This window comes from Microcebus murinus, chromosome 1, assembly GCF_040939455.1.
Source record: "Microcebus murinus isolate Inina chromosome 1, M.murinus_Inina_mat1.0, whole genome shotgun sequence".
Taxonomy (NCBI): Eukaryota; Metazoa; Chordata; class Mammalia; order Primates; family Cheirogaleidae; genus Microcebus; species Microcebus murinus.
The window spans coordinates 11047162-11066287 of NC_134104.1; the positions used below are offsets into that span (position 1 = coordinate 11047162).

General features: G+C 44.0%; 1 long non-coding RNA gene across 1 annotated transcript; it reads right to left on the reverse strand.

The window, feature by feature from the left end:
- Positions 1-102: 102 nt before the first annotated feature.
- On the reverse strand, positions 103-12455 carry LOC105861516 (uncharacterized). Its single transcript, XR_012918414.1, has 4 exons — positions 10355-12455; positions 8276-8357; positions 5798-6907; positions 103-295 (listed from the first exon to the last, which is right to left on the reverse strand). It is a non-coding gene; the product is annotated as an uncharacterized LOC105861516 (long non-coding RNA).
- Between the last annotated feature and the right edge of the window lie 6671 nt (positions 12456-19126).

The following is a 19126-nucleotide window of genomic DNA, read 5'->3' on the forward strand; positions in this document are numbered from 1 at the left end:
TTGCTTAGTCAAGGGGAAAATTTCAAAATAAAAAGCATTACGCATTTGGGGAAGTGGGTCAACAAGGCCAACCGGCAAACAAAGAATCAGAGAAATGTACACTTCTTTATGATAATTGTTTAAAATGGAAGGAGCAACACAAAGTAGCATTCATCCTAAATTTGTACTCTGTCCAAGCTGATGAGCCTTGAACATGGTAGGGAAGAGACGTGGGCAAGGTGGGGCATACAATACACGCACACGGTTAGTTGGACTCGTCAACGCACTTGGTCTTCTTTCTCCCAACTTCCTTTCCCTGAAATGACAAAGAGCAACAGAACGAGGAAGACCCGGGCTTCAGTTCGTGTATTTATTCTTGATGACTATCATCATAAAGATGTGAGTTACCGGAAGAGGATGCCAGCTAAAGCTGGTGCAAGGCCAGTTTATAGAAGGAAGCTTTAGGGTAAAACTTCAGTTTAATTTTATAGAGAAACAAATATGCAAGGCAAATGCTTTATTTTGCAAACTTCTCTCTTTAAAAAAAAACAAAACAGGCTGGGCGTGGTGGCTCACGCCTGTAATCCTAGCACTTTGGGAGGCCGAGGTGGGCGATTGCTCAAGGTCAGGAGTTCGAAAGCAGCCTGAGCGAGACCCGTCTCTACCAAAAATATAAATAAATTAATTGACCAACTAAAAATATATATACAAAAAAAAAAAAATTAGCCGGGCATAGTGGCGCATGACTGTAGTCCCAGCTACTCGGGAGGCTGAGGCAGTAGGATTGCTTGAGCCCAGGAGATTGAAGTTGCTGTGAGCTAGGCTGACGCCACGGCACTCACTCTAGCCTGGGCAACAAAGTGAGACTCTGTCTCAAAAAAAAACCAAAAAAAAAAACAAAAAAAAAAACAGCTTTAATGTGATGTCCCTGAAGGTTCAAGAGTAGAGGAAGTGAATCACTGGTTAATGCTGCCCCATGGGGCCACTCCTGGGACCCAGAGAAACTCGTTCAGGGCCTTGAAGGGCCTCCTGTCTGCTCCCAGCCTCCAGCCATCTGGAAGGAGCCTGCCAACCTCTCTAAAATCACAGTGTCCTTAGGCAAATCTCACCTGGTGGCAGGTGCTCACACCTCCTGTGATCAGAGGGAGGGAGAAGCTTCCTTCTAACTCGGGCTTTATGGCTGTCCCTCAAATCTTCATTCCCTGGCCTGAGGTTTACTGTTCCCCAGGAGGACTGAGGCTCATTCTCATTTCTTTCAGGAGAAGCCTCAATACCCCACCCACAGGGCTCCCCAAAACAGTCTCACCACACCCACACACCCGGGTGGTGCCCTCTGGGATGACTCAAAGGGTCTCCTTCAGCATGAAGTGAGGGCAGGGCCTGAATGTCCAGCTGCAGGCCTTGGTGCTGGCCTCTATCTGCAGTGACCAAATGCAACGCCACACACTTGTTGGGCCTCCCCAAGAATAAGCAATAACTTTTAGTAACAGAAAACTCTAAATACTTCTCTCAAAGAAGCAACACAGTCAGGGGTACGCACAACTCTGGGGTTCCTGGTGATTTTCCATAAAGTGCTGGGAACAGATGCTTTTAAGGCACAATCTCTACACCTGTGAGCACCCCTCCCCTCTGCCTTTTTCTTTCTGTCTGTTGCCTTTAAAATGCTGAAGGTCCCAACTTCCCCTTTGAGGCATGTCCTCAAAATCTTGGCTTCATAAACCTCCATGGATTGAGATTTTTGCCTCAGTCATTTACTTGGGCCGACAGTGCCCATCACTTAGATCAGCAACATTAAAATCAACATTTTAAACTTTCACGATGCCTATTCTAGGGGCCAAGGGAAAACTTCCTCTTCACCCTCTGAAGCTTCGCCGAAGAATCAACCGACGAAAGGCAGATTAATCGGAGAGAAAGCATATAAATATATCCACGTGCACGAGGAGAACCATGGGAGGAAAATCCTCTTCGAAGCTCACTCTTGTTGGCAGAATTCAGTTCATTGCAGTCGTAGGACTGAGCACCCTGTTTCCAGCTGACTGTCCACAGTGGCTGCCCTTAGGTCCTACGGGCCACCCTCCTCCCTGGCCATGTGGCTCCCTCCATCATCAAGCCAGCAGAATCTCTGTGCTTTGAATTTCTGACTTCTTCTTCTGTGAGGAGCCAGAGAAAACTCTGGTTTTAGAGGGCTCATGTGATTTAGGTCAAGGCTAAATGATACAACCTAATCACAGGAGTAAAATCCATCACATTGACAGTCCTGGAGATTATATGGTGTTCACGCCAGGGATGGGGACCTTGGGGATCATCTTTGAATTCTGCCCACAACACCCAGCTTCAAGAATTATCAACCCACAGCCAACCTAGTTTCAACTCATTGCAGAATAGTTTCCCTGGGAGCAGCCTCCAACACGGAGGTTAGCTTGCAGGAAGTTTAATAGGTAGGGCTCCTACATACCAAGGCTGCCTTTGCTAGCCTTTTCTTTTCTCCTTCCCAAACATGTTTTGCTGCTTCCAAACCCCCATTTAAAAAATCAAAACAAAACAAAACACCTCTGTACCTCATTGAGAAGTTAAGTTTTAATTCTAAAGACTCCCATGTATACATGTTAAAAATTAATTTAAATGTCTTTTTCTCCAATTAATCCATCTGCCTCGTGTCAGTGATTTTTCGGCAAACCTTTCTGGGGAAAAGGACCTTACTCCCTGCCGTTTGAAACCACTCTTTTCTTCTGAGAAGTTGCAACAGAGAAAACCCAGAAACCTGATTGGCCAACAAAAAGGATAAAACTTTCTTACCAGCCAGTTTCCTGGCCTCTCTCTATATACAATCTTGTTGAACAGAAAGTAAAGATCACACTGTTTACAAGGTTTTGACTAATAGGAGAAAAAGGATTTGTGTGACTAGTCTTGGTAGTATACAAAAACTCTGGTGTACTTAGGTACATTGTGATATGATTCCATATTGTTTGGTCCCTTTCCTCCCCCTTCCCCAAATAGTGTTTTCGTTTGTTCTGTCTTTCTGTGTTATTCTGTCACAAAGAGGGGTAGCAGATAAACTTTCCTCTCATCCTGTTTTTATGTCCTTGAAAACTTGTGACCACACAGAATACTCTGTCTTGGTCTCCACCATCTGTGGGGGGGGGGGTGTAATTTTTTGGTTAGCAGTATGATGGCCAGCATGAAAAACAACTGAGAACCTCAGATTTTTTTTTCTGTTCCAAACATGTGAAGCTCTTTATCGTAAGAGTATTTGTGATAAAATACTTTATCTTCATAGATAAAATGTCTTTATCACAAGAGTATTTGTGATGAAAATTCCCATCGATAAGTGGCTTTTGCTGTCTCAACCCGTGTTGCTTGGTTAGAGCTAGGAGAGTCCAGTCCTAGGGGGACCTGCCCAGTGTCACAGAGTAACTGATATGTGACTGGCAGCACCCCCAGAAATTTGTGGGTTAACACTATCCATCCTCACCTCTCTGTGGCAGCAAGAGTCTTTTGTTTTCTTAGTCTATTTCTGCAAAATGAGGGGATCTTTGGGATTGCTGCTTCTCTAAAGAGGCTCTTTGGATTAAGTTTCTTTGGAATAAATACAACATTAAAAATTAATGCTCAAAAGATAGATCCTTTAAATTAGAAATATTCCTAATTTTTTTTTTTTTTTTTGAGACAGAGTCTCACTCTGTTGCCGGGGCTAGAGTACTGTGGCGTCAGCCTAGCTCACAGCAACCTCAAACTCCTGGGCTCAAGCGATCCTTCTGCCTCAGCCTCCTGAGTAGGTGGGGCTACAGGCATGCGCCACCATGCCCGGCTAATTTTTTCTATATGTATTCTTAGTTGTCCAGCTAATTTCTTTCTATGTTTTAGTAGAGATGAGGTCTCGCTCTTGCTCAGGCTGATCTCGAACTCCTGAGCTCCAACGATCATCCCACCTACGCCTCCCAGAGTGCTAGGATTACAGGTGTGAGCCACCATGCCTGGCCTCCTAATTTTTTTTTTTTTAATTAGGCTTTAGAGACCTCTTATTCTAAACAATTGCCTGATTTGGGAAGATCAATTTTTTTTTTTTGAGGAGAAGGAAAGAGAAGTTTATCAGTTTGCTGGCAAATGAGATTGGCAGACTCCTATCTCAAAGCAGAAGTACAGAGCTTTTTAAGGTTCTGATTAATCCCACAGTCCCCTCTTCAGCTAGGACAATCTTGACTACTCCCGGGGCAATTCCTCTGAGCCATCTCCTATGGCACAAAGAACAAAGGACGCTCTCCTCCCACTCCTGACCACTAGCCTGAGGCAGGGATGCAGGTTTTAGCTCTCAAAAAGGGTGAGGGGGTTTTGAAGAGACAGAAAACATTTTTACCCCTTTTGAGGCCATTCTCTCTGTTACATGTTCCCCACTGTCAATTTTACTCTTCCATGTCTATGGGAGGAGGGGCGATGCAGTCATCGACCTACTTCCTGCTGAATTGTGACGGTGTTATAGATGGAAGGTACAGATTATAAGGTGAAAAAGAGCATAAGCAAAACTACAACCATGAGGACTGACAAGGTGAAATGGACTGTCGCCTTGCACACAATGTCTGATGCAGGACGGGGTTAGAAGAGAAACATGGGGCCTCTGAGACCAGAGCGGTATACCAGTTGTACCCAGTAGGTGAGCCGAGAGACCACTTTCTGCAAATTCAGAAACCAGGTACAGAAATACTTGTAGCAAACAAGGTTTAGGATAACACACCCAGCAACAAGACAGATGAACAGAAGAAGCAATAGCCCCAGGAAATCCTCACTGAGGTGTTATCTCTCTGTCCTATAGACCAGTGGTCCCCAACCTTTTTGGCACCAGGGACTGGTTTCATGGAAGACAATTTTTTGCATGGACTGGGATGGGGCGGGGCGGCAGAGCTCAGGTGGTGATGGAAGGCCTGGATCCTAACAGGCCGCGGACTGGCACCAGGCTGCAGCCCGGGAGTTGGGGACTGCAGCTACAGACAGAACCAAAAAAGATCAACATTTTCATTGTTTTTCTTTTTGAAACGGATACTTTAGATCGCCTAAGGCTGGTCCTTCCACTGGGTGCAACACCTCTTTACTTTGGTATGATGGATCTAAAGTTTCACTTCTGACCATTTCAATAAGGTGTGAGTTGCTAGATGCACTTCATAGGGTCCCTTCCACTTCTGTTTCCAACGGGGCAGGGGCCTGAAAGAGGCAAACTTGTGTAGTCGTCAGCACCTGACCCGCTCATTTGACATATTGCTTTACTCTATTCTCTGTTACTAATGGTTATATTACCATACTTGCCTTAGGATGCAAGGAAGGGTCTCTCATCAACTATATTTTTAGGGGCTTAAGTCTGTTTCTAAAGGGCTACCCTTATCCAGAGGAGGGCAAGCAGCAATCAATATCTTATCCCACTTTAGATAGGTTTCTTGCATTAATTCCAGGATGCATGCAATTTCTTTCTTTGTTTTCTTTTCTTTTTCTTTTTTTCTTTTTGTAACAGAGGCTTGGTCTGTTGCCCAGGCTAGAGTGCTGTGGCATCAGCCTAGCTCACAGCAACCTCAAACTCCTGGGCTCAAGTGATCCTCCTGCCTTAGCCTCCAAAGTAGCTGGGACTATAGGCATGCGCCACCATGCCCAGCTAATTTTTTTTATTTTTAGTAGAGATGGGGTCTTGTTCTTGTTCAGGCTGGTCTTGAACCCCTGACTCCAAGTCATCCTCCCACCTCAGCCTCCCAGAGTGCTAGGATTACAGCTGTGAGCCACTGTGCCCAGCCGGATGCATGCAATTTCTATTCTAGGGGTAGGGCTTTGTTTGGTTTACCTCTGCTACAAAGGAGGGTCCATTATCACTCCTGTGAAAAGTCCAGGGCTCCTTGGAGTGTACTCCAGGGTCCTGTTGACAATGGGGTGCCTGCTGACGTCCTTGCTGGAGGAGAAGGAGCTGCTGAGCCGTCTCTGTAGCTGTCTGCCTACAGCGACCATCACCAGCACGCCATTCTCTACCTGCTCGGCCTCCTTCCTTGGACTCAATGATGCGCAGGCTTGCGGAAGCCCGGACGTCAAAGAGCAATGGGGCAGTTTCCTGTGTACTTCACCTGTCCCTGGCATTCATCCAGCAGGAGCTTGGTGGTGCGCCCCTGGAGGTGAGTTTCTGTCGCTTCTGAAGCAACCCCTGGTGCTCTTGCTGCTCGCCCAGGTCTGCATCCTGGGCCCACCGCGACAAATTTCTCAGCCACCACTTGTCTGCAGCTGCCCCACTGCCACCTGTCTCCTCCCCCGCCACCCCCTACCTGGCTTGCTGCTGGTGCAGGGATTGGCGTAGTGGTCCCAGGGAAGGGACCCCCCCGAACCACTTCTGTTTACATGGCTAGTGTCAATTGAATCCCCACTGTCTATTTTGCCCAGGGCTCCCGAGGGGCTATTTGAAGGCAGGGGCTTCTGGCCCTCTCCTTTACTCTCTGAGTCTTGGACTTTAAAAAAAAATGATTTACTTTCCTGGGAGCTTCCTGTCACTGGGAGTCTTTTACAATTTTGGGCAATGTTCCTTTCAAGGTCTCTCTTTTTTTTTTTTTTTTTTTTTACAAAAAAATCAGTCGGGGACAGCTTTTTTGCCCACTCCCTTTGACCGTCTCAAAAGACCCTTTAGCTGTTTTTGCACATTGAAGCCTCCCTATCTGATATTGTCGTAAATTGCCTGCCTGGCTATGGGTTGCCACTGGCCCAAATTGAGTTTGCTTCGGGGAGACCATGCCGAACCGGAGTCATAATTTACTGGCCGTGAGACTGAAGCGTTAGTCCAGGCGGTGCACTCCCAGGCCCATGGTGTCAAGAAGGCGGCAGTGGCGGGCGGTGTGTGGCAGTTCTCCCTCCTGCAGGGTCTGTTCCCAGGCTGTGGCTCCACCTGGCGCCTTGCTAGGCTGGCTGTAGAGTTCTGGGGGTGGGGTGGGGGGTGGGAGAACCTCATTTATCAAAGATCTTACAAACACAGATCTTTTTGTATACCATAAACAGTGAGTTTATCTCAGGTAGAGAGCTTGAGATTCAGCATTTTAAATCTGTAGTGGCAGGTCGACCACTTGAGCTCTGAATTTTCCTTAATATAATTTTCCCTTTAGTAAAAACTTCAGCATAAGAATTGGCCAGCCTAGAAAGCCTGGCATATCTTTGAACCTTATACAAATACTTGTAGGTAAAGGCACCACAAATCAACTGGGATATCTGAAGGGTGTCGTTCTCCTTGTCTTTTTTATTTTTAAAGGATTTAAGAGGCGATGAAGAAGACCCTTCAGAAAGCACCTCCAAATCAAAATTAGGATCCAAACAGCAAATTCCTGGGAAAAAGAACCAACAGCTCAGAATAAACCCAGGGACCATCCACCACCACTTTTCCGCACACTCCATACAAGCAGTACCACAATACCAAAACTCACCAGCCAAGTGCTACAAAAACTTGCAAACAATTAATATGAACAATATAGGGATTTCCCAACACAATCTAAAATGTCATGTCCTATCAATCAAACGTGAATTTTCATTTAACAGCCACTTCTCACACTCCACCATGTACACTGGATTACAATGACACCATTCTCTTTACACATAGGTTTGTAGCTAAAGTTCTTCCTTATGTTGTAACAAAACTGACATATAACAAGCAGACAATACAGGGGATCCTTAATGCAAAAATGCCTCGGCCTATCAAACAAAAGGGACTCCAAAGGGGACAAATGTCATCCCAAATGGCACCTCGGATGGTGTCTCAAATGCCCTGCTATAGGGCTGGAAGGTTTGAAAACGGGAATCCAAAGGGAATAAATGCCACCCCATCTGGAAGGTTCAAAACCTCCCTAAATGGGTGGCCTCATCCCCCTGTTTCCTGGGAAACCCTCCTCAAATGGTGGCCTAGTCCCCTAGGGACTCCAAAGGGGACAAATGTCATCCCAAATGGCACCTCGGATGGTGTCTCAAATGCCCTGCTATAGGGCTGGAAGGTTTGAAAACGGGAATCCAAAGGGAATAAATGCCACCCCATCTGGAAGGTTCAAAACCTCCCTAAATGGGTGGCCTCATCCCCCTGTTTCCTGGGAAACCCTCCTCAAATGGTGGCCTAGTCCCTAATCCCCCCCGTTCCCTGGAAACTGCAAATGAGCTCCTAATTCAAACTGTGTTTCTAGCTCCACTCCAACCTCCTGACTTCTGCACCTAAAAGGTACCTCAAAATGAACAAAACCAACAGGAAGAACTGAAAACCCCCATATGGGTGGAATCAGGGTCTTGGTATGCATGCCAGGGAACTTACCAAATAAATGGCTGAGGCTGTCCAGATGTTTCTAGTTCCATTTCCTTCTTCTCAACTCAGTTGAGGTTGTGGAGAGCTGTGTCTAGTTTGGAGAGACAGAGACAAGAATTTCCTGGAGCTAAAACAGGCTCTGGCAGCTGCTGGGGCCATTCTTTCTCATCTTGAAACGAAGTTTGCTCCTACCCATGAAGACTCATGGTTTTGACCCAGGGCTGCTCCCTGCCTCTTCCAGCAATCATGGGGTGCCATTCCACCAGGGCTTTTATGGGCCCCACCCACAGACACCAAATTCTGTTACTAAAATTTCAGCACTTGTCCCTGAGGCCCCATCAGAAGAACAAGAACAAGTGGTTTGAGAAGAAGGAAAGAGAAGTTTATCAATTTGCTGGCAAATGAGGAGGTTAGCAGACTCATGTCTCAAAGTACCAATATCCAATTTTTTTTTAAAGGCACATAATAGTGTCATGGCTAGCCTGAAAAATTCTCTTAATAAAATTTAAAAGCAAAAATCTAAATTATAAGATAAAGATCCTTTGTATTCTCCCCCTCAAGAATAGCTGCCCCTGCAGGAATGACAATAAAGCTAATTCACCTTGTGGCCTAATGATTAAAATTCTGTGCTTTCACCCCAACACCCTGGGTTTGATTCCCCCTCTCAGAGTGAGTCTCTCTTGGTTTGACATTTAGTATAACTTTTGACTTTTTGAGGTACTCATTTACTACTGATCCTTTTGCTTTGCTTAGACAGCTTTTCTTTTCTTTCTTTTTTTTTTTTTTTTTGAGACAGAGTCTTGCTCTATTGCCCTGGATAGAGTGTGGTGGGGGCATCTAGCTCACTGCAACCTGTAACCCCTGGGCTCAAGCGAGTCTCCTGCCTCAGACTCCTGAGTACCTATGTCCAAAAGACAGAAAGATCACAAACCAACAATCTAATGAATCACCTCAAGGAATTGGAAAAGGAAGAGCACATGAGTGGATTAATAAAATGTGGTATGTATATACCACGGAGTACTACTCAGCCATAAAAAATATGGTGAACTCATACCTCTTGAATTTACCTGGATGGAACTGGAGTCCATTCTTCTAAGTGAAGTATCACAAGAATGGAAAAACAAACACCGTATGTACTCACCATTAAATTGGAACTAATCAATCAACACTTATGTGCACATATAGAAATAACATTCATTGGAAATCAAGCAGGTGGGGGTGGGAAGGAGGGGATAGGTAAATTCACACCTAACGGGTATAATAACTTTGAATCAAACTGTACAAAATTAGTTTACGCAACCAAAATGTTTGTACCCCCATAATATTGTGAAATAGAAAATATAAAAATATTTTTTAAAATTTTATTTTATAAATCCTTGCTGGAATATCATTGAGTAATATAATGATTTTGCAGAAAATAAAGAAACACTCTAGCCCGGGCAACAAAAGTGAGATTCTGCCTCAAAAAAAAAAGAAACATTTTTTAATCATTTCTTAAAAATTTCTTCTTCTATTAACAGGTATGAATTGAGTGCCCACATATTCCAGGAACTAGGCTTAGATCTTGGTATATATAGGTGAGTAAAGCATACTTGATATCTACCTCTTTAAGTTTACATTCTAGTGGGGGAAATAGAAAAACTAGTAACCAAACAAATAAAAATAATGACAGATTGTGATAAGAATTGTGAAGAAAATGGTCTGGGAGTCAGATCAGGGATTAACAGGAAAGTCTCTTTGGGGAGGTGACATGAAAGCTGAGACCTGAGAGGAGACTGCAAGGTGACAATGGATGGGGAGGTCTGGTGGGGCCACCACTGGGGGCAGAGGTTCCTGTCTGTGGAGGCCCTGAGGAGGGAAAGAGCTTCAAGAAACAAAAAGGAGGCCAACATGGCCCAAATGCGGTAGGTAAGGAGGGAAAAGGCAAGAGGTGAAGGTGGGAGAGGCAGGTGGAGGCCGGGTCATGCTCCCTGACCAGCCTGCACAGTAATATCGAATGGGTTGAGCAAAGGAACATTCATGGGGCATGTCAAAGCCAACGTGCTTTGTTAAGAGAAGAGAATGAGAGTTAAGTGAGCTCTCTCTGACCCTGCCGCGCTCTCTCAACCATGCTGAGACAAAGTGGAGCAGTTCTCAGGCTGAGCTCTCCGGGGAGTGTCTGAACAGTAGCTGGACTATATGGGTGGGAGGGACGAGTTGCCAGAGGGTTAAAATGAAGAACCTGACTCACGTTCTTCCTCTTTTAAAAAGCTACCTCACATTCTTCCTGTCACATGTGCAGTCAGAAAGTTCATAAACCTTGCAAAAAGTCTTAACATAACTCTGAGCGGATTGTCAGTGAGATGCAAGATGAGCATTTTCAGTAGCATAAAAGCTGGGCCTAAGATAAGCCCTCCAAGGAAGATGTATGGAGATGCCATTTCTTTTTTTCTTTTTTTTTTTTTTTTTTTGAGACAGAGTCTCGCTTTGTTGTCCAGGCTAGAGTGAGTGCCGTGGCGTCAGCCTAGCTCACAGCAACCTCAGACTCCTGGGCTCAAGCAATCCTCCTGCCTCAGCCTCCCAAGTAGCTGGGACTACAGGCATGCGCCACCATGCCCAGCTAATTTTTTCCATATATATTTTTTAGTTGGCCAATTAATTTCTTTCTATTTATAGTAGAGATGGGGTCTCGCTCTTGCTCAGGCTGGTTTCGAACTCCTGACCTCAAGCAATCCGCCCGCCTCGGCCTCCCAGAGAGCTAGGATTACAGGTGTGAGCCACCACGCCTGGCCTGGGAGATACCATTTCATGGTGTGTTGAGAAGAAATTTGGAAGAGAATTTTAGAGTATACCTAACAAGCTAATTTGCCTACCATTTTGGGAAAAGTTATATTTGCTCTTTTGCATGTTCTAAAAGTGGCGTTCACCATTGTTTATATGGTCCCCGAGCTAACTAATTAAAATGAAAGCATTCCAGCCCAGCCCTTGCAAAACCTTCCCATAGGAGTTAATTGAACTAAACACTTCACACAGGGCTCTGTAGAAAGAGGAGACTGCACGGGCCATTTGGAATAGGCTATCTGTTGGGTGCAGTGGACAAAGAAGGAAGTAGTGATTGACACTAAACACTGTCCCTACACTCCACCCTAGCCATAGCCTCCAGTTGATACTTTGCCTGGTCTGGCCTCTCCCTGGGGGCGGACAGGGCAGGAGACACTGATGTATTAGTCATCTCTTTGGGGCTGTGGCTCAGACTGTTCCGTATCCTGCCTTCAGCTGCTTGTTCAACAGGTGAGAGAGATTAAGCGGGTGAGTCATAGCTTAAGAAGTCATCTCAGACAGCAGGGTGTGTAGTACGGTTATCATACCCTGTGGCCAGGGCTGTCTCCTTTCAGGTCTGGCTCCAGTCTGCAGCAAGGCCTGCTTCTTCCCACCCTCTCCAAGGCTGCTACTAAGGATGTGGAGCTTCCTTCTCAACAACTCACTTACTACAAAGTCCTATTCATTAAAAGACAAAGATGGTCATAGAGGAGGTCGTGGCTAGGTCTTTGCTCTACCGCTTTATCTTGCTTGGTGAAACCAACCACCAAATCATTTCTGGGTCAGGTCATGGTGACCAGCACAAGATTTTTACTGCTATTTTCCTTTCCTCATTGCACAAGATGAGATAATCACACAGGGAACTTTAGGAAACTCCCTGCATAAACATACTCTGAATATCTTCTGAGGGCAGCAGAACCTAAGGATTCACACAGAACCCTTCTCGAAGACTTGAGGCACATCATCAAAGAAAATTCCAAGCCAGTGTTTTGGAAACAAAACAAAAATTCCAAACAGCACACTTATGTGGGGGCATATACCAGCTCCTTCCGGTAATTTAGAAATTTGCTTTCACTTTGATGGTAATCTTTAAAAAAATGAATATGCTGGAATCATTAGAATGAACCCACGGTGTGTTTGTGTTTAGGGTGTTCTTGGGGCACAGTAGCACTGTTTTGATCATTTCCAGGTATTGGAACATAAACAGAGACCACCTTAATATCATCTGTTCTAGTCTAAATGACGGCCAAATGACGTTAACTGTGTATTGTACAATAAGGGATTCATCATAGTTTAATAAAAAGGAAAAGTAGTGGCTGAACTGGTTCATTGCAGGGCATGTGGTAGACAAGCCATGCTGAGCTCAAAAGAACCTTCACACCGACCAGGTTCATTGATTTCAATAAAATAACATTACTCTAAACATCAAATTCACTTTTTTGCTTTAGTTGCATTGTTTTGCAGTTTGCTTATAATTAATTTATAAATTAGATTTGGTTTTGTGGTTGTATCAGAGCTGCAAACGGAAAGTTATATTTAGTTTTAAATTCAAACACATCTAAGTATCAATAATACTCTAATAAAAAGAATTTGTCAACACAAATTCTTCAAGGAAGTGACAAAGAAATTTTTTTTCCCCTTCAAAGGGGACCAAACATTTCTCAGGCTTGAGAAACACGTTGCTAAATAAACAAATCTGATGGTAGAAGATTGTTCTTCTTGCTCACCTAGCTTAAGGGCCGTGTTCTGGTAGTTCTTGACTCCAACTATACTTCAGGATCAGTTGAGAAGCTTTAAAAAAATACCCACCCTAAGAGCATAGGAAACGACCTACCATGCAAACAACCACCAAAGGAGAGCTACAGTAGCTTTACTAATATCAGACAAAATATACTTTTAAGACAAAAATTGTGACTAGAGACAAAGAATGATATTTTATAATGATAAAAGGATCCACTGATCAGGAGAAATAAAAACTATAAACATATATGCATCTACCAGCAAAGCCCCCAAATACCTAAGGTAAAACAAACAGAATTGGCAGGAGAAATAGATAATTCGACAATAATAGTTGGAGACTTCAATGTTCCACTTTCAATGATGGATGGAACTGGGCAGAAGGCCAACAAGAAAATAATAGACTTAAGCAACCATAAACAAACAGACCAACAGACATCATCGAACACAACCACCAATAACAGCAGGATACACATTCTTCTCAAGTGCACATGGAATTCTCCAGGATAGACTGTATGTTAGGCCATGCAAAAAGTCTCAATACATTTAAAATGATCAAAATCACACAAAGTATGTTCTCTGAGCCCGATGGAATGAAATTGGACATCAATAACAGAAGGAAATTTGAGACATTCACAAATATGTGGAAATTAAACAACATACTCTTAAACAACCAGTGGATCAAAGAAGAAATCACAAGAGAAATTAGAAAATACCTAGAAATGAGTGAAAATGAAAACACAACATACCAAAACTTATAGGATGCAATGAAAGCAGTGCTCAGAGGGCAATTTATAGCTGTAAACCCTTAGTTAATAAAGAAGGGTCTCAAATCAATAACCTAAATTTCTACCTTAACAACTAGAAAAGCACTTTGGGAGGCTGATGCAGGAGGATTGCTTGAGTCCACGAGTTCAAGACCAGCCTGAGCAATAGCAAGATTCTTTCCAACCCATCTCTAACAACAACAACCCTCCCCCTCCAAAAAAAATTAAAAAATTAGCCAGCTGCCAGTGCACACTTGTAGGCCCAGCTACTTGGGAGGCTGAGACAGGAGGATTCCTTGAACATAGGAGTTCAAAGCTGCAGTGAGCTGTGATCGAACCACTGCACTCCATTCTGGGTGAAATGGAGAAACCCTGTCTCAATAAAACAAAAATGAAAGGAAAGAAGGAAGGAAGGAAGGAAGGAAGGAAGGAAGGAACGAAGGAAGGAAGGAAGGCAGGCAGGCAGGGAGGCAGGGAGGGAAAGAAAGGAACTAGAAAAAGAAGACTAAGCTAAACTAAGAACAGGCAGAAGGAAGTAAATAACAAATATCAGAATGAAAAACAAATGAGATAGAGGATAGAGAAACAATATAGAGAAAGTCAACAAAACCAAAATTTAGTTCTTTGAAAAGATCAACAAAATTGACAAATCTTTGGCTAGGCTGATCAAGAAAAAAAGAGAGAAGACTGCCATGACTAAAATCAGGAGTGACACAGGGAACATTCCTATCAATCTTAGGGAAAGGAAAAGGCAATACTATAAACAATTGCATGCCAAAAAATCAGATAACCTAGATGAAAGAGAGAAAATTCCTGGAAAGACTCAAACTACCAAAACTGATTCAAGAAGAAATAGAAAACCTGAATCCAATCCAATTACAATCCAACTTCCTGCAAAGAAAAGCCCAGGTCAGAATGACATCACTGGTAAATCCTACTAAACATTTAAAGAAAAATTAATGTCAACACTCTGCACACTCAGAAGGGTACTCTTCCCAATTCATTCTATAAGTCTATATTGTCATTTAAAAAAATTTTCTGTGTATTATGATGTTTTTACATGTTTAGAAACCTTTCTGGCTGGGGAGACACTGCCCCTCAGGGCTAGTCAATTGTTAGGATAGCAAAGGGACTTTCTGGGAGCTAGTCTTTCAGATAGAAACTAACCAACGGGAGGCAAACCTCTTCTATCTGGCCTGTACACCCAGGAGGCAATATTCCTCTGTCTCGATTGTCCCAGGGCCAGGTTCCAGGCAATAGGGACCATCCCTATAGCCCAAAGCCCATTGAAATTACTCAAACTAGCTAATTCTAAACAGTTCACCCTGCCCTGCCTTACCTTTCCTGCAGAAACCTGCAGAAATAAAGGCAGTGGCTTAAAACCCTCCCCCCCTCCCTCGCGCTTCTGCCTCCTGACCACCGTGGTGTCTTTCCTGTATGGCCCTGTGTGCTGTGCCATGCCTCCTGTCTCTGGGACGTGTGCTGCTAGGACATAGGCCTCTCCTGTGTCTCTTCTTGTGGCCTCCTCTGACTGACCATCACATAAAAGAATCCAAAACAGAGGCCAGCATTACCCTGACGCCAAAACCAGACAAAGACATCAGAAGAAAACCACAGACCAATATGCTTCATGAATATAAATGCAAAAATCCTCAACAAAATACTAGCAAACATATAAAAAGCATTATACACTATGACCAAGTAAGGTTTATCCCAGGAATGTAGGTTGGTCTAACATACAAAAACCAATCAATGGGATACACCATTTTAATAAAATAAAGGACCAAAAAAAAAAAAAAAAAGATTATCTCAGTAGACACAGAAAAAGCATTTCACAAAAATCCAACATTTTTTGTGATTAAAAAAAAAAAACAACTTAGAGGAATAGAAGAGAAATTCCTCAATCTGACAAAGGGCATCTGCAAAAAACCCTAATAGCTAACATCATGGTGAAATGGTGAAAGATCAGGGATAAGATACTCTATTCACTTCTATTCAACATTGTATGGAGGTGCTAATTGGAGCAATTAGGCAAGAAGAACAAATAAAAGGCACCGAGATTAGAAGGGAAGAAGTAAAACTATCTCCATTTACAGATGATATCTTGTATATAGAAAATCCTAAGGAATCCACATACCTACCCAAACTATTACAGCTAATAAATGAGCTTCATAGTTGCAGGATACAAGATAAATACACTAAAAAATTTTGTTTCTCTATACTAGCAATGAACAACTTGAAAATGAAATTAAGAAAACGATTCCACTTTTTTTTTTTTTTTTTTTTTTTTTTTTGAGACAGAGTCTCACTTTGTTGTCCAGGCTAGAGTGAGTGCCGTGGCGTCAGCCTAGCTCACAGCAACCTCAAACTCCTGGGCTCAAGCGATCCTTCTGCCTCAGCCTCCCGAGTAGCTGGGACTACAGGCATGCGCCACCATGCCCGGCTAATTTTTTTTATATATATATCAGTTGGCCAATTAATTTCTTTCTATTTATAGTAGAGACGGGGTCTCGCTCTTGCTCAGGCTGGTTTTGAACTCCTGACCTTGAGCAATCCGCCCGCCTCGGCCTCCCAAGAGCTAGGATTACAGGCGTGAGCCACAGCGCCCGGCCTTCGATTCCACTTTTAATAGCATCGAAAAGAATAAAATACTTAGGAATAAATTTAATCTAAGAAGTACAAGTCTTATACACTGAAAACTAAAAAACATCATTGAAAGACATTAAAGAAGACCTAAATAAATGGAAAAATATCCAGTATTCATGGGTTGGAAGACTTAAAGTTGTTAGTCTGGCAATATTCCTCAAATGCATCTACAGATTCAGTGCAATCCCTACCAAGTGCTAGCTGGCCTTTTTTGCAGAAATGGACAAGCTGATCTGAAAATTCATTCTTTGTTACTGGGGGCTGTCTTTGCACTGTAGGATGTTTAGCAGCATCCCTGGCCTCTGCCTGTTAGATGCCAGTCTCATAGACCCTTGGGTAAAATGGAGTTTGGAAGCCAGCAAAAGCCCGTAGGTGAGGAGTCACAGGTGCTGGATTTGCAAGTTCCCTTGTGCTCAGAAACAGTAAATGCTAAGGAGATAGGAGGAGGCAGCAAGGGCAGCCATTCACCTGTGTACCAGAGACATGGTGTCCCATGTGAATTCGCTCCATGCTGATTCTTCCAGGTGGTGGGTGGTCACAATTAAAAAAGAACTAAAAACCCCGATGACAGAGTGGTTAGTGGAACAGCTACAGCGCCTGTTCTGCAGATGGTCTCCAATCCATAATATATTTTTTTAATTATTTTATTTTATTTTTTTGAGACAGAGTCTCACTCTGTTGCCTGGGCTAGAGTGAGTGCCATGGTGTCAGCCTAGCTTGCAGCAACCTTAAACTCCTGGGCTCAAGCAATCCTGCTGCCTCAGCCTCCCGAGTAGCTGGGACTACAGGCATGCGCCACCATGCCCGGCTAATTTTTTCTATATATTTTTAGTTGACCAATTAATTTTTTTCTATTTTTAGTAGAGATGGGGGTCTCGCTCTTGCTCAGGCTGGTTTCGAACTCCTGACCTTGAGCAATCCTCCTGCCTCGGCCTCCCAGAGTGCTAGGATTACAGGCTCAAATCCATAATAAATAGTCATCTCCCTCTTCTCCAGCCTTTCTTGCCTGGTGGGACAGCATGGACCTCTGTTCCCGAGGGGTCTGTGCCCTGTTTCTGTGCCTCTGTGGGTCTCTGTGGCTGTAATTGCCTGTTCACACTTGGCATGGGAGCACGTGGACGAGCTCTGGTCCCGCCAGGCCTGAAGTTGAGGGACAGAAAGTGCAAACTCCCGGGGGTACCCTGGGCGGGGTGATGAGTGGAGCCACTGGACTCCCATCCCTTGGGTCCCAGATCCTTGTAGCGCACCCGTCGCTGTCGGAAACCCAGCTCCGCACGGTCACTCGCCAGCTGGTGCCTCCGCTGTGGTGTCTCAGTTCATCCCTCTGTTCTCTCAGGCCAGAGGCTCCTGGGTGATGTGACACACAGCAGGGCTGCTGGATCCCACGGTCCTGACCCCAGTGTCGCATCTCCTTTGACAAAAAAATGGGTCCCTTGGTCTGAGGCAATGTACCAGCCAGGGTCCAATTCAAGAAGCAGCGCCACTCTATGGGATGCAGGCATGAGCCCCCACACCAGTCAGAATCCATTTCAATCCAACAGACCCTTCTATTTTTTTTTTTTTTTTTTTTTTTTGAGACAGAGTCTCACTTTGTTGCCCAGGCTAGAGTGAGTGCCGGGGCGTCAGCCTAGCTCACAGCAACCTCAAACTCCTGGGCTCGAGTGATCCTACTGCCTCAGCCTCCCGGGTAGCTGGGACTACAGGCATGCGCCACCATGCCCGGCTAATTTTTTATATATATATCAGTTGGCCAATTAATTTCTTTCTATTTATAGTAGAGACGGGGTCTCGCTCTTGCTCAGGCTGGTTTCGAACTCCTGACCTTGAGCAATCCACCCGCCTCGGCCTCCCAAGAGCTAGGATTACAGGCGTGAGCCACAGCGCCCGGCCTAGACCCTTCTATTGAGCAAATGGTTTGGGGGCTTGGAGAGCCCAGGAGTACTTTTGAGGCTTAACATTACTAGGGTTGGCAGACAGAAGACACCCAATTGAGTGTGAATTTCAGATAAATGAGTATCATTTTAGTATAAGACTATGTCCCAAATATTGTATAGGACATACTTATGCTAAAAAATTGTTTATCTGAAATTACTGATGCAAAGATGACTTTTGTTTATGTGGTAGAAGTAATTTAGAAGATTTCAAAGAGGGAATAATATCATTTTATATTAAAAAATTCATGAACAAGGCCGGGCGTGGTGGCTCATGCCTGTAATCCTAGCTCTCTGGGGGGCCAAGGCGGGCGGATTGCTCGAGGTCAGGAGTTCAAAACCAGCCTGAGCAAGAGCGACACCCCGTCTCTACTATAAATGGAAAGAAATTAATTGGCCAACTAAAAATATATACAAAAAATTAGCCGGGCATGGTGGCGCATGCCTGTAGTCCCAGCTACTCGGGAGGCTGAGGCAGGAGGATCGCTTGAGCCAGGAGTTTGAGGTTGCTGTGAGCTAGGCTGACGCCACGGCACTCACTCTAGCCTAGGCAACAAAGTGAGACTCTGTCTCAAAAAATAAAAAAATAAAAAAATAAAAAAATTCATGAACATCTCTTTCTATAAGTAAAATGCCAGTATATTGAAAGCATTCTACAACAACAAAATGATAGTATATGTCCCATGCAATATTTGGGACATACTAAAAAAATGTTGTTTACCTGATATTCAAACTTAATTAAAATTTAACTGGGTGTTCTGTATTTTTATTTGCTACATCTAGCAACCTTAAATGATAGACACACTCTTCAGCTATGCACTGCCTTATTTGTTTTCTCATGACAGCCATGTAAGAATTTCTTAGTAACAGCCAGTTGTGAGCCTGACCAGAGTGGCTTGCTGCCCCCTAGTGGTGAATCTGGTCAATGTCTGCGCCTTCAATGCCCCCACTAAATCACTATTAAACACTTAATTCCCAAG